The following is a 14,288-nucleotide window of genomic DNA, read 5'->3' as shown; positions in this document are numbered from 1 at the left end:
TGCTGCTGCTGCTGCTGCAAAACTTGCAAACGTGGATGAGGCGCTGCCGGCCCCTTCCCTTCCCCCCCGCCGGGGAGGGGCGGCGGCCCGGCCCGGCCCCCCCGCCACGGGGCCGCGGCCCAGAGCCCCGCGGCGGCGCCGTGCCCGGCCCGGCCCGGCCCGGCCCGGCCCGGCCCGGCCCGCAGCGCCTCCGCTTCGGAGCAAAGCGTTGCGCGGCGGCGGCCGCCCCTTCGCCTGCCTCCATTTCCTGCGGGCGAGGCGGCCGGGCAGCGGGGCCGAGGGCTCGCCGTCACCTGCAGGGCGCTGGGAAAGGCTACGATGCGATGACTGCTCGCACTTCCCCTTGGATGCGTGTTTGTCACCCGGCTTGCCCTGTGGCACATGGAACCCGCGCGTTACTCCAAATGTTTGTCAATTTAAAATCGCCTTGAAGATATTCCAATGTATACATAACAAGCCTCCGAAGGGATACGCTGCGAGTCTGTGATGGTATCCACTGCTTTGTGCATGCCCGTCACAGTTTGCTAACCCTTTCAACACCCTGTCAGCCAGGTAAAATTTGCAAATGACCCAGAGAGAAAAAATGACCTGGCAGATACCCCCTAAGACACCAGTGTCCAAGAGGAATCAAAATTAAAATCTATCACCCATCTGGTTTTTACCAGTCTTTGATCTTGCACACACTGGGAAGGAAGAACTTAGGTTTGTTCTGTTACTCTAAAGTGGTTTCAGCGATAAAAGAAAGCATCGAAAAGCTAAGCATTTGTCTGTGTAGCAGCAAACCCTGAACACAAAGAGATAAGAAAGTTAAATAATACAAGATTTTTGAAAAAGCATTACATTTTATGGCATTAGTTTTCTGGTTAGAAGAGATGCCTCCTTGAAATACAGCAAAACCTAAGAATATGCTTTATTTAAGAAACACTGATGACAAACTCCTATTACTGATAATTCATAAAGCAAGCACAACTCACGCTTGAGCGGACTACTCGTCTGCAAAGGAACTTTTTCACCGGTGCGGTGATAAATGCCTGAGCATCTCATCTCAGCTGGGAAGACGAGAGTTCACTGGCCCAGCTCTCCCTTCTTCGCGCATCCAAGACACACAGCTCTGCTACTTCAGCAACAGAAGGGATGCAGCCAAATGAAATGCTTTCAAAGTGCCTTCAGAAATGCTCTTGTATAGTATTGACATATTGCTAGGAAACAGCAGCTGCTAGATGACCTAAGCAGCGAAAAAAGTAAGCACTCAGGCAGCTGTTTGAAGATAACCAGATTTGTGCTTACAGATCACATCCTCCCTGCCACAACAGTCATACTGCAGGGTCCAAACCAGCACAATAAAGTACCTTTTCAAGCAAGCCGTTTAAATCAAAGCAGCTAGCAGTTGCCTTGATTTAAATAATCTATTTTGATGTCAGTTTGCATGGGCACGCTTTATTTTCTTAAAGAAAACTCACTGTTCACCACTGGAACACGTTGATACAATATAAGACAAAATGTACACTACATTTGACACTTCTTTTTTGCCAGCCAGTGACACATTCTTTATTTAGGCCCATTTATTTCCAAAGTTCTATAGTTTTTAAAACAATTCCTTGGACTCTTCATTTCCATGCAGTTTTGTACTCATTATTCATTATCTGCGTCAATAACTACTCTCCACTTCTGATGCAGATGACCAGTGCCTCAAGACTGCTATAGTTTAAGCCAGCTAAAAGAACCATGGGTCAGTTCTGAATTACCAAAACAGCGTGCTTCGTGCCTCAGCTCCGTTTTTTTTTTTCCCCTGCATCTCATGCACCGTATGACATGAGCAAATGGAGAGATCATAGTACATCAAGGTAGTTCTCAGCCACGAAAATGCAGCCGCTTTCTGTCCTCCTTGTTTTCTTCAGGTAACACAAAGGGAGCAGAATACAATAGGGGGTTTCCACCATTTTTCTTTGAAAAGTTATTCTTAACATTCTGCTAGTTAGCATACATTAAAAGAGAGAGAGAGGGGGAAGTCTTATTTATCTACTGGTTTGTTTAAACACTAAACCAGCTTCCTTGGAAGCATTCGGGGGGATGCTGATCGCTATCAGATTGCCTGTTCTCCAGTCAACTTGAAACATAGTAATTACTAATACAGTTTGAGGAGAAGGAGAAGGAGAAGCACAGGCATCCCTGAAGCTACTGGAGAAACCTGTCCTAGAGGCAGGATTATCCTTCCCAGACTTAAAAATACAATATGACTAAGGACCATTCACTTTTTGAAAATTTAGCTTTCAGGAATGTCACAGGTTAGACCTGAAATGAGGATTAATGACCACATAGTTATCAGGGGAGAGGGGTTGCCAGCTCATGAGCTGGGATTCATTCCTTGGCACTCCATCTCCTTTTAGAGGATACCATGTGCCTCGTGTAATGTTCAGGCTGACAGCAATTCTCCTTTGGGCTTTGGGCTATGCTATACCAAACTAAAATAGAACTCAAGGGTTCCATGCTGTCCCCACGTCTTTTCAAGGGCAAGGAAGTGAAATACCAAATTTCATTCTCTACCGTGTATCACAATAACAAGGAGGGGAAATTCAACAGCCCAAGTAGCAAAAAGGCAGATATGAAAATTCCTTCCTATGCTGCTGCTACAAATCATGTCTCAGAAGCATTCAAAAGAGCTGAGGAGCATGCTGATGAGTCGTTTCACATAAAAAATAATTTATGGTAACATGGGAAAAGGAAATAAAGTTTTAGTTGGCAGTTTGAGTTAGGCAAGATCCTGCCCATGTGTAACTTGAGATCTTGTTCTGTTCCTTGGAATGTGCTTGAGATGGTGGGCCTAATGCAAATTAAAATGTTTGCTGTGCATTCATTCAGATAAATATAGGAGAGACTGCGACTAGTGAAATATTCTGCTGCGTAGCCTTTGGACTCATCCAGTGCTTAACCACTAATTGTTCTTAATGACCCATCATACAGCTAAGATTACAGACCTGAAGATTCAGTCCCCTGATGCCTCAAATATGTATTGTGTTTTGATACGTAGGTTTTCTAAAAAGGTGGCATGCAAAGACAGTAAAATATAGACTGGATTTACGATGCTTTCTAAATAGTGTATCAATTATAGATCAAAAAGAGCAGAAGTAGCCTTTTTTTCTTAGAAAGAATATGTCAAACCAGCTTTAAACCATGACTGGTAAATTTAGAGAGAACTCTGGTAGATACGGGAAGTAAAAAAGTGAGCAATGAGAAACACTGCTTGGTTTGAACTGATATCACATCCAGTTTGAAAAAAAAGTGTGCCTGCTTTTAATCATCAGGTCATATTCAGAAAGATCACAGTGTAGTACTGGTTTTGGCGGTATAACCTACAGGGACATTGTGTGAAGGGGCTCTGAATTATTTTTCTCCTCTACAGTTTTTCACAACCGCTCATCTCAGTATGTACTCTCTTAAGAAGCTCTTTAGGGAACGGTTCTTGGTTTCAGCTAAAATGAAAGAACCATACCATTGTCTCTGCTGAGCTGTTCTCCCTTCCTTTCAAGTAAGAAAAATAAAAAATCCAGTTATAACTCAGCACTAATTTATCATTCCAAATATCTGTAAAGTTCTTGCAGATTTTCATATCCTTTGAAGCAACCACATAATCACAGGATATTAATACTGTTTCTCTATACTAAATATGGCTCATGTATATCCATGAAACATTCCCAATAAATTCTAGTTTTAGTAAAAAGCATTTGAATAAATACTATTTCATTTTACACAGCTACATGGTAAACTCAGAACACCGGCCATCAGAAGTACCTCTTTGCACACAAATCATTTAAATAAAAATTCCACCAGCTACACATAACAGCAGGATTCAAGGAGGATTGACATGACCCTAAATGCTTTAGGGGACCAAAGTGACCCAGGTGACCTGGGCTTCTTCTTTGCTAGGTCATGAGAAATACTGTAACACAGAGCCCTTTATTCTTCACAGAGTGTCACGCGGGATTACTTGGCCACTTCCATTGTCTATTTAACATGCAGATTTTATTCTGATTTATTACTGGCAGTGGCTGAGCAGACAACACAGAAGTGCTTAGAATATGACAAAAATGGATACGCTTTAAATTGCTGATCCTGTAGGTAAGTTCCACCTACCTGAATTTATCTTCACGTATCTGTATTCCACCTGTTACAGATAATTCAATGAAAGTCAAACAGATGTAGCAGGAAACGCTGTGAACCAGCATCCTCTTCCAGGCCCCACAGCGCCAGAAGAGAGTCTTACTTTCCCCAGGTATTCAGCATCTCCCCTGCTGCAGGTCACAGCATAATGAGATACGCCCACAGAACTGTTTTTACAAGGACTCCTCAGCCTGTCATTCAAAATGTCCCAGGCTAAATTACTGTCCAAGTGATTTAGTGAATCTGGCTCATTCTGACTGACACAGGTTAGACAGCACTTACAAAACACCATTGCCAGCAGAGCTGAGGAGGCGGCAGCCTCCAACAAACAAACATACACAAGCGTAGATTGCCGCTAATTTTTGTCTTCCACCAGCGCTGCTCTTTGTAAGGTAAATGGCTGTCTACAGTATAAGTCTAGATTGCACACTTTCAAGATATCTGTCATGCCTGCTTCTGCATTTGCATCTATTGTATTTTTTACACTACTAGAATCAAACAAGTAGTTGGAGCTAGCCAACTCTCTCCTTTTAATTATACTAGAACAATTGTTCTGGCTTCACCATAACTGTGCTGGTGTCAAACTGCAGAAAAACTACCCTATGCATCCATTGCCAAGAGAACTTTTCCACTGTTTCTCTTAGCTATATACTTAAATGTTATCAATTTCCACAGTATCTGAGAACTCCTCCAGTTAGTGTTCATGGATTTATCCAGCAATATACACAAGTATGTGTTAAATATGAAAACGCCACTATTTACATTTCAAAAAAAGGACAGGGACACAAAGAACCATGTTTTCAAACCAAAATACCTTTGAAAATAGAGACCACAAAGGTTAAGACTCACTTTTTCAGAAGAGCTGAAGTTTCAACAGAAGTACTAACATTAGTTACCACATTTTCAAAAAAGTTCATCTATGGATGGGCTAAAATTTCAAAAATGTGGTCATAAGTGACATGCCCAATGTAACACAGCTGGAGGCAAAATGGGAAATGTATTGCATAACAAATCATTGTAACTCATGTGAACTAAAGCATATTCCAAATGTCCTGCAGGTACTCACAAAGTCAAAGTACAGCTTTCAAACAACAGAGTGGCTATATTAAGCTGTAGAAAGACTTGGATATTCATAGCAAAGGATGTACGTGGTAAGCCTACGGTCTGTGGATTTTTATAGGTTTATGAACAAGCAATAAGAAGGCCTAGTGTACACTGGCCTAAACTCCCACTGAGTGGGGGTTCACTTTTGTAACGGAAACATTCTAGGAGACTGTGGAAAAAAAAGTAGAAAACCAGTGAGCCAAACTTTAGGCTTGTGCAATACAAAATCCAGAAAACAGTAAGTCTCAGTTAACTGTCACATGCAACATGCACACCCTGCAAAACTACATTGCTCAAATTGTGCAGAAACGGGTGTTTCCCACAACAAAGATCACAAAATGGTTGAGGTTGGAAGGGACCTCTGGAGATCAGCTAGTCCAACCCCCCTGCTCAAGTAGAGTCATCTAGAGCATGTTGCACAGGATTGTGTCCAGGTGGGTTTTGAATATCTCCAGAGAAGGAGACTCCACAACCTCCCTGGGCAACCTGTTCCAACGCTCTGTCACCCTCACAGTAAAGAAGTTTTTCCACATATTCAGATGGACCTTCCTGTGTTGCAGTTTGTGCACCACCAAAAATAGTCTGGCCCCATCCTCTTGACGCCTTCCCTTTAGATATTTGTATACATCCTATCTATCACACTGTTTTTCTGAGTTGCATTAGAAACAAACACCATCAAAAAATAACTGGATAGTTTGCCTATTATAAAGGGTCTTCACTGAATCAAAAGGGAGGGCAGAAGCATTATACATTTATTTGAAGAATCTTCTCAAGAAGCAGCATAGACACTAAGGTCTGAAACAGCAAGCGGTCATAAGTAGGTAGCTAGTTTCTCATGCCTATTTTGTACTCTGTCGGCTACTAGTTTCACAGCTCTATAGGTAAAAATATTAATGTTCTAAAATTCTTTTAAACAAACCTGCCTTAATAAAGTTGGCCTGTAAATTAGGTGTGGATCATGACTCCAACCCCAAAAGAGAGAACCCTTTTTCCAAGTTTCAGGCACACCCCTCCCCACCCACAACCTTATCCCCAGCCTACAACATTTTGCCCATAAAATGTTTCTGGAAGCTGTATGCGTTGGGAGGAGAAGAGGATACAGTTCCTTCTCAGAGAACTCAGCACAAATGAACTATGCAAACTTTCCTGAAATGTGAGGGTATCTGTTCTACCAGAGGTAAAACTAACCTGCATTTTCAAACGGGCACACCACAAACTCCCTTTGCATGTCTTGGGAAAAAGGTCTGCTTACAGAGGTGATCAGAAAGAGAGAAGTCAGGTCACTTCCCTGTGTACCACTAGTGTAACTGTGACTGGCCACTTCATAGGAAAACGGGAAATATAACACCTTGTTATTTTTCACCGCCGTCATTAATATTCATATATGGATCCCTTGGGAACTGACCCACGGTGCATAGCTATTACAGAATAATACTAACTTGTTCTTATAGTATTTGCAAACACAGAAGCATGTGCTTACCAGGGTTCCAGTGGACGAAGATCTTTGTAGTCATCTCTATTGGTTAGCAGTCATTTAACAACTCTTGCATGAATTTGTGTTTACATTGTGGATCTTGAGAGAGAAAAATTGTATGTTTAGACATCAATTCTAACAGTTCAATTCTACTGGAAATTTGAACGCTATTATTTAGGAGACAGATTCAGACAGATTCATAGGATATTAACTGCATTTCTGAAAGCCCTGCTGGAGGATGCTAAGGTGAACTTTTTACATACACCTAAGTGACATACAGGCGCATAGGCCAGGCACAAATCTGCCTAAATGCACACTGGACTGGGAAAGAACATGTTAGAGAAATACCAACTAGATCATTATAGATGACAGTAACCTTCGAGCAGAAGTATCTATGAGGGAATGTTCTTGGATATCATTCATAGCAAGACTAGCATAATGTGATAAAAATATAGAAGTTCTTAGCTTGTCATTGCAAAATGTTCTTTTTGTACATTTGGTGTGAATTTCAACACCCTGATATCCTTTTTATTCCCATCAGAGAAGCTCTTGAGTCAACGAGACACTTGCTTAACATGTGCTTCATTACTGTATCACTGCTATTCTGGTCCTTCTGTATTACCTTCTTGACAAGGGCAGGAAAAGAAGGTAGTCTAGAACTGTGAGTTTCCATTTATTTCTTTCCAGTTACCTGGGGAGAAGCTGTTGGTAACCTGACATATGGCAAATATGTTAAACTTAAAGAGCGGCAAACTTTGGATAGGTCTTGAAACAACTACGGTTAAATGGGTACAGCTGTCGTGCATGGAACTAACTGAACAGCTATTTTAATAAGAGAAAGTCATCTTCCTGTTTAATATAGGTGGCTAGCAGAACCAAGAATCTTTGCCTTAAACCTTTTAGATTGTATTCTTCACCATTTTATTTCCGTAATTTCTGTGACCCATTCAAAAATGCTGGGGCCCTCTTAGGCAACTCAACCAATGTTCCACTGGAACGCTGGCAACTCAGATGGGACATATCGGGGCGGATGCTGGCACTGAAGCTGAATTTGCCTATTTTACTTGATATGCTGAGCATCATTTAAATGGGAACTGTTTTATCAGTCACTATATTATGGAATTTCAGGAGGTAAAGTTAAGGGAAGGAATCTGCTTTTGCAAGGCAAAAGTTCTTATGCATTGATCAGTGATTTAAGAATATTGCCAAAGCTCGGAGGGAGGAATTTCCTGCAGCTGTGAAAAAAACTGGTCACCAGGAAAAGAGTCTGGCCTCAATCCATACTGGTGTCAGTAGCAAAACTCCTGCTAACTTTGATGACAGTCAGACTACACCCATTAAGGGTTAAGCAGCAGTATATATAAATTTAACACAAGAGGAGCATCCACTCCAGAATAATTATGTCCCCTCTAATAAGGGGTTCAAATTGCAGCTGACTCAACCCTTCATCTGGCAGAACAGATAAACAGAGAATTACAGATTCCATTGCATCAGGCTGTTTCTTATGAAACTAAAGTCCTGCCCACTGAGCCTGGACACAAGCAATCCCACAAGCGATGGTACATTTTATAAGAAGCTGGGAGACTGTCCAAAGGTTCTCAGTCAAAATTTCCCCTCCCTTTTATTGTTATATAACGTGCCATTAGCATTTGTGCGCTCCTGCTACACAGACAGTTTCCAAATGTGCTCAGTCCTTACTGAGGCAAACTCCCTTGGACAGCGAATGAAGTTTTGCCTCAGTAATGACTGATATTGGGCCTTCTATTAATAGATCTCTCTGTCAGTATATATCAGGAGACTGCAATGCTGTATCACTATTGTACCACACAAATATACTGTCAAATAAAGCCATGTTCTTGGACTAAGTACAGCTATTTGTATTTATTTATAAAGATTAGAAAGTAACAGGCAAAAAATCATGAAATACGTACGTCAGTCAGTGATGCTGTGTCTCTGAAGTTTTACGTTACTTAAAACAATGAAAAAAGATCCAAGATATATCATTTTCACTAAGTGGTTAGTCTCCATCCTTACAGATATTCAAAACCCAACTGGACACAGTCCTAGACAAGCTGCTCCAGGTGACCCTCTTTGAGCAGGGGGTTGGACCAGACGAGGTCCCTTCCAACCTCAACTATTCTGTGATTCTGAGTTTCTTTGTGGTGGCTCGAAGAGATGGTAAGCGTTACACTTCTGATAGAATGGACCACTTGATAGTACCACTACAAGCTCCAAGTAATCGATCTGGCAGTATCTCCACAGAAGGATGGAGGAAGTTCCTCCATATAATCAACTACCAGAGGCTTGGAGGACAGAATTAACAAAAAGAGCCAATCATTTCCCTTTTAAGTACCAATTTATCACTCTTTGGGATATATCCAATAAAAAGAGTTAAATGCCAAAAATGGGATGCAGCCCTATGAAGAGATTTTAATCTAAAATTGCAATGCAAGTAACTTTGCTCAACTGCTGTCTAACTCCAATTTCCAAAGACAATTCCCTGCTTAACTGTAAAGAATTCCTACAGATGCACATTTCTGCATACCTGTAAAAACTCATTGACAGAAATTAAAAATTCAGTGCGTAGCTCATTCCTGTGCTTGGCTGGGATCCAAAACTTTGTGCTCTTTGGCTCAGGTTTCCTAGAAGGCTTGTCCCTGTAGACATTTACAGAGCCTTGAACTCTGACAGGATCAGGACTATACAAAGTGCAGCTGTGGCCATCATTTTCTTTTAAATATGCGCTCTTTCACTCCCTTTATGTAATGGCCTACGGTACTAAACACCACAGTAACGGTTCAGGTGTGCAGGAACACTTTTCACTGCTATGTAGTGCCATTGTAAATGTGAGATTACTCTGTCCAGGAAGTAGCAGCATGACATTGTCACTTAGTGGTAACGGTGCTTATCAGGGAAGAATTGCACTCTGGGTCCTGCTCATAGAATTGTTTTTGCATTTTACAATTAAGAGGTAAGTACAGTTCCCAGTGCTGGGAAGGGCCTCCAGCTGAGTATACTCACAGCCACGTTCAGATACACTTGTCCTTCTTCCACCATGAATCTCCAATGCCCTTCTGCACTGCTTCCGCAGGAGTGGAATATGATTGGAGGGTGGCTCCCATCAAAGTGGTGATTACCCTGGCTGTCAGGGTATTTTTTCCTAGTGGGATGGGAGGCAAGATCACTGAACGCCCTCTGAGGAAGAAACTGAACTCAAGTCACTTTCTAATTGTTAAGCTATTATACAAACAGAAAGTGGCAGTACTACCACTTAACGCTCTTTTCACTTCTGCATAAAAAAAGGATATCAGCACTTCTCTTCAAGGCAAAGGTTCCCAAGGGTCACTGCTGTCTTGGGAGAGATTTCCTTGAGCTCAGAAATGGTCAAGATACTAAGCTCACACCCATTCTGAATGTTTCCTATCAGCTAGTTTTAGGCAGCTGCAGGCTGACCATGACCGACTTAGGCTGTCCTCTGCTCAGCCTGCTGCTTGTTCTGGATCCCATTATGAGGTGCTTAACTTCCCATGAAGTCTAACATGGGTTCTGGATTCCACTCCTGTGCGTAATATCTGACATATAATCAGAAACAGATCCCGGTCCAATGCTCCAGCCAGCCAAAAATGGAGAAAAACAGACTGGCTGACATTCCACCAGAGTTACATTCTCACAGGCATACTGATGCCTATGGGATGACACAGATGTAAATTAATTCAGTCTCAATATTATCGCTTGTAGTTGAAACAACCAGTTGTTTCTAACAAAAGTAAAGTTGTAGTAGATATTATGAAATATATAGGTCTCTCAGATACTTCACATTGCAACAGCAATTGCAGTGTTTGTACTTGGTGTTTTGGGGAAGCTGGAATTGGAGCACCACAGTGGTCAGAGAAAAATGAGTTCCTGAAATGTCTGAAACACTATATTCCAATAAAGGAAAACAATCTTCAAATAGATGACCTGTTAAATAGGAGGAACCAATTCTTCCGCTAATATAAACCCTTTAAAGATAGCATTTAAGCAATTTACAGATACTGAGAATCTTTGCTCCAGAATAAACAGCACTGATAATAACCTTTACACTTTTTCTACTCGCTCCTTGTTCACAGTTCATTCTGCATGCATCTTTTGTAATGACTGATACTAAAGTAATTAGCTCCTTGGGTAAGTGTGCAACAATCACAGGAACCCAGGGCTTTTCTCAGAAAATGAGGAAAAAGAAACTTGGGAGATAACTGCAAGTAAAGCTTTAAATAATCTCCTTCCTTCTATTAAAAATGAAAAAAAAAAAAGACTGTCCTTCATCCTGGGTACTTTGGAGTTGCGTACTTCCTCATGATAAAATTTGTTTATAAGATATATGAGGAAAGTAACTAGAAAATTATCTGTATCAAACTTAAGAAAGAATAAGTTTAAAGCATCACTGCTGAGAAGAATTATGTACCTCTCTAATTTTACCTTGTATGTGCGACATTAAGTTATGGGGGTGAAGAGTCACCGGGAGGCAAAGATTGCAGCTTCAGGGCAAACTTTATGGCCCGATGTCGTGTCTGCCTACAGATTAACCAGCAGCCCTGTGCTACAACACACAAAAAAGGATCAAACACAAAATCTATGGAAATAAAGGAAGAGCCCAAAAGGATGGAACATCCCTACCAAATAAAACTGGTTCGTGACCTCTTGGTAATCAGCCCGGTGGTGTATGTACAGAGTAGGGTCCAGTGATGTGGGCAGAGCCTACCATGAGATTTCCACCACCATGGGGCCAGTAACAGGAGAAAATGAGTCTTATTGTCTCATCAGTACTGATTTTAGGAACTGTTCCTAAACTATAAAGCTAAAGCTGATTACAGCGATGTACATGAGTGACTAGCTGAAACTGAGTCATCACTTCAGGTTTAATCTGGTTTCTAAACAATTTTTAAAACTTGTAAACACTTAGGGAAAATATCACTAAGTGCCAGTAGCTAGCCATAGGAGAATTTATTTAATTACTTCTTTGGCTCTAAAACTTCATTTTTCTGTGCCTCTGATTATTCATCCATAAAATAGGTATATCAATAAAATAAGGTATATTTCTTATTGTACAGAACGTTTGGTACCTTTAAAGGACTTTGAGAGCCTCATATGAGAGATATTAAATATATATATTCATTCATATCATAATTAATAATATTCAATTTGCTTTCATCTATACAAAAAGTGTACCTTTGTCACTACAATACTGAGCATAACATCAACAACACCTGCAATGGTTATTATACGCTGAAGGTTTTACCACTTGGAGCTCCTCCACAGGTTCTTTTCTTGATAACACCGCTAATGTACACTCCTTCCTCTTACTAACTATATAGTTTCCTTTTAAATTTTGTTAGATGTCTTTGTTAAGTAAAAATATCACTCAGCTGGCTTTAAGGCACTGAAAATGTAACTGATTCAAGGACCTGCTTCAGGATTCTGCAATATGGGTCAGCCTGCTTTGCTGAATTTCACCTAATGAACCTGCATGAGATCAGCAATAAAAGTACTACATTAACATTGCAGTTGTACTTTCACTAACATGATAACTCTTATCCATGTAAGTTCATTCAGGATGGAGCTTCAAAGTCTAACATCACCTTTTAGAGGATTTTGCTGTCAGCACATATCTTATGTCCTCAAATCACCCTAAGGACGTGTCTGCACTACCAGTAAACCGCAAGCCAGGGCTTATTCTCAACACCAGATTCACCCATTCATTCCTCAGTGCAGCCATTAGGCCCGTGCTAAAAAGGGGATCAGAGCTTTTCAATGCAGAAGGTCTAAGTATATACACTCAAAAGTCTGGGCACTGCTCAGGCCAAGTGCACAGCAACCCATCCCCAGCCGATTTCGTAAGCTCAGGCCTAAGCAACACACAGTAGATGCTCCTTGCATACACAGCAGTTGCAATACAGTGAGCTCTGTAAATGCTGTGAGGTTTAGGCTGACTTCATCTCTCAGCATAGCTCATGAAAAACCTAAGTTCAGTGATTTCATGTCTCTCAACTTTTAAGTTAGTTACAACAATGAAGAAAGATCAAAGATAGATTATTTTCACTAAATAGTCAGCCTCCATCCTTGAAGATATTTAAAACCCAACGGGATACGGTCCCGGGCAGCCTGCCGTAGCTGACCCTCAGTTGGATCAGATGATCTCCTGAGGTCCCTTCCAAACTCAACTATGCTGTAATTCATGTAACTGTAAGTGTGGCACCTCAAAGCATTTTTCCTGCCTCACCTGCTGCCTGAAGATATATGATCAAGAAGCGGATTGATTACAGTTTGACATGTTACCACATATTAGCTGTGTCACAGTAGCCTGCAGCAAACATCAAGTCATCTGCTTAACTTACTCCACAGTGGATTACCTTAAATCACATTACTTTTCATTTGCTTCATACTAAGCACAGACAAACAGATATTGAACTCAGATTAGCAGATAAACTGATTTTGCCTCTGAACCTTTAGCAAGATGATTCCAATGAGTTTGGCACCTGAGACCAGCTGTTATGATCTGGGATATTAAGAGACGGCAACCACTCAGTCCCTATTCTCAGAGTAGGTCCCGGGAAATGCTGTTAATAAAACTCACAAAAGGCCCACAACTAAGCAAAACACATAAACAAACTCAGTCCCACTGAACGAATGACAAAGGTTTTCTCACATCTCACCTGCCATCTCATGCCGTCTCAACCAGATGGAAATGTTGGAATTAGTTTATGAAGAACAGAAGTTGGGTTTTTGGGGGGAGAAACGTATCTGCAAGATTACGTTGCTTTTGTTGCTGAGTGGTGTTTTGTGGTAGAGTGGTTGCTGCAGTCTTTCCATTGCCAGTAAACCTAAACAATTTGGTGCATGAAATAAAAATCATCGTCAATATTACAATCAGGAATACATCAGTGGCACAACATGCAAAAGCTACATTATTTTGTTGAAGCCTTAAAATACACTCAATCTTTGCCAAATGCTATGACAATTAAACAAAAATAACTTCCCAGAATCTGAAGTTACAATGGCAGCCGCTTATCTGAATGCAAACGAGAAATGAGACATGATATTTTGTCCCAAAGCAGTAAGGTTTTACACAGTAGTGCCTAAAACAATACATAAACAAATAATGATTTTGAAATTATATTATAAATAAACCCTAAGACTGTTAATCCTCTTGAAAAAGATAAGCCCTGCATGAGCAGCTCCCAGTGATTCCTCAAAGTGTAACTGGGATCATAGGCAAAACACTTTGGAACATGAACTAAGGGCAGTGAAAAACTGCTGTGTGAGAAAATATTGGTCTACAGATGCTTTCTTATGACTGCTTTAGTCTTGCTCTGCTTTAGCAGCATGCAATGCTATACTGAAAATTACCCTTAATCCTGTGTTTCTGACATGCATTTTTGAAATACTGGCATAATAATTGCAATCACATTCAATTTGTTGACCTCTCTTTCTGCTAAGATTTAGTTTGTGCATATCGCTCGGTTCTTAAGCAATCCCAGAAATCTCAAGCGCTCCTGAACTTCAGCATGACGCT

The 14,288-nt window shown here is 41.0% G+C and overlaps 1 protein-coding gene across 2 annotated transcripts in view; it reads right to left on the bottom strand.

The window, feature by feature from the left end:
• The window catches only part of FKBP9 (FKBP prolyl isomerase 9), a 33,324-nt gene extending 19,036 nt beyond the window's left edge, over positions 1-14,288 (bottom strand). Inside the window, exons 1-3 of one of the 2 annotated variants that reach the window (XM_068935857.1) lie at positions 13,429-14,288; positions 9,758-9,896; positions 6,743-6,835 (exon numbers count right to left, since the gene is read on the bottom strand). The gene's annotated coding sequence lies outside the window, so the exon portion shown is untranslated. Of the gene's footprint in view, positions 1-974; positions 1,185-6,742; positions 6,836-9,757; positions 9,897-13,428 lie in introns of those variants that run through there. The other variant, XM_068935858.1, reaches the window with a different exon arrangement.

This window comes from Struthio camelus, chromosome 2 (genome assembly GCF_040807025.1).
Source record: "Struthio camelus isolate bStrCam1 chromosome 2, bStrCam1.hap1, whole genome shotgun sequence".
NCBI lineage: Eukaryota > Metazoa > Chordata > Aves > Struthioniformes > Struthionidae > Struthio > Struthio camelus.
Note: the sequence above shows the minus strand (reverse complement) of the source record. Positions and strands in the feature narration are given on the sequence as shown.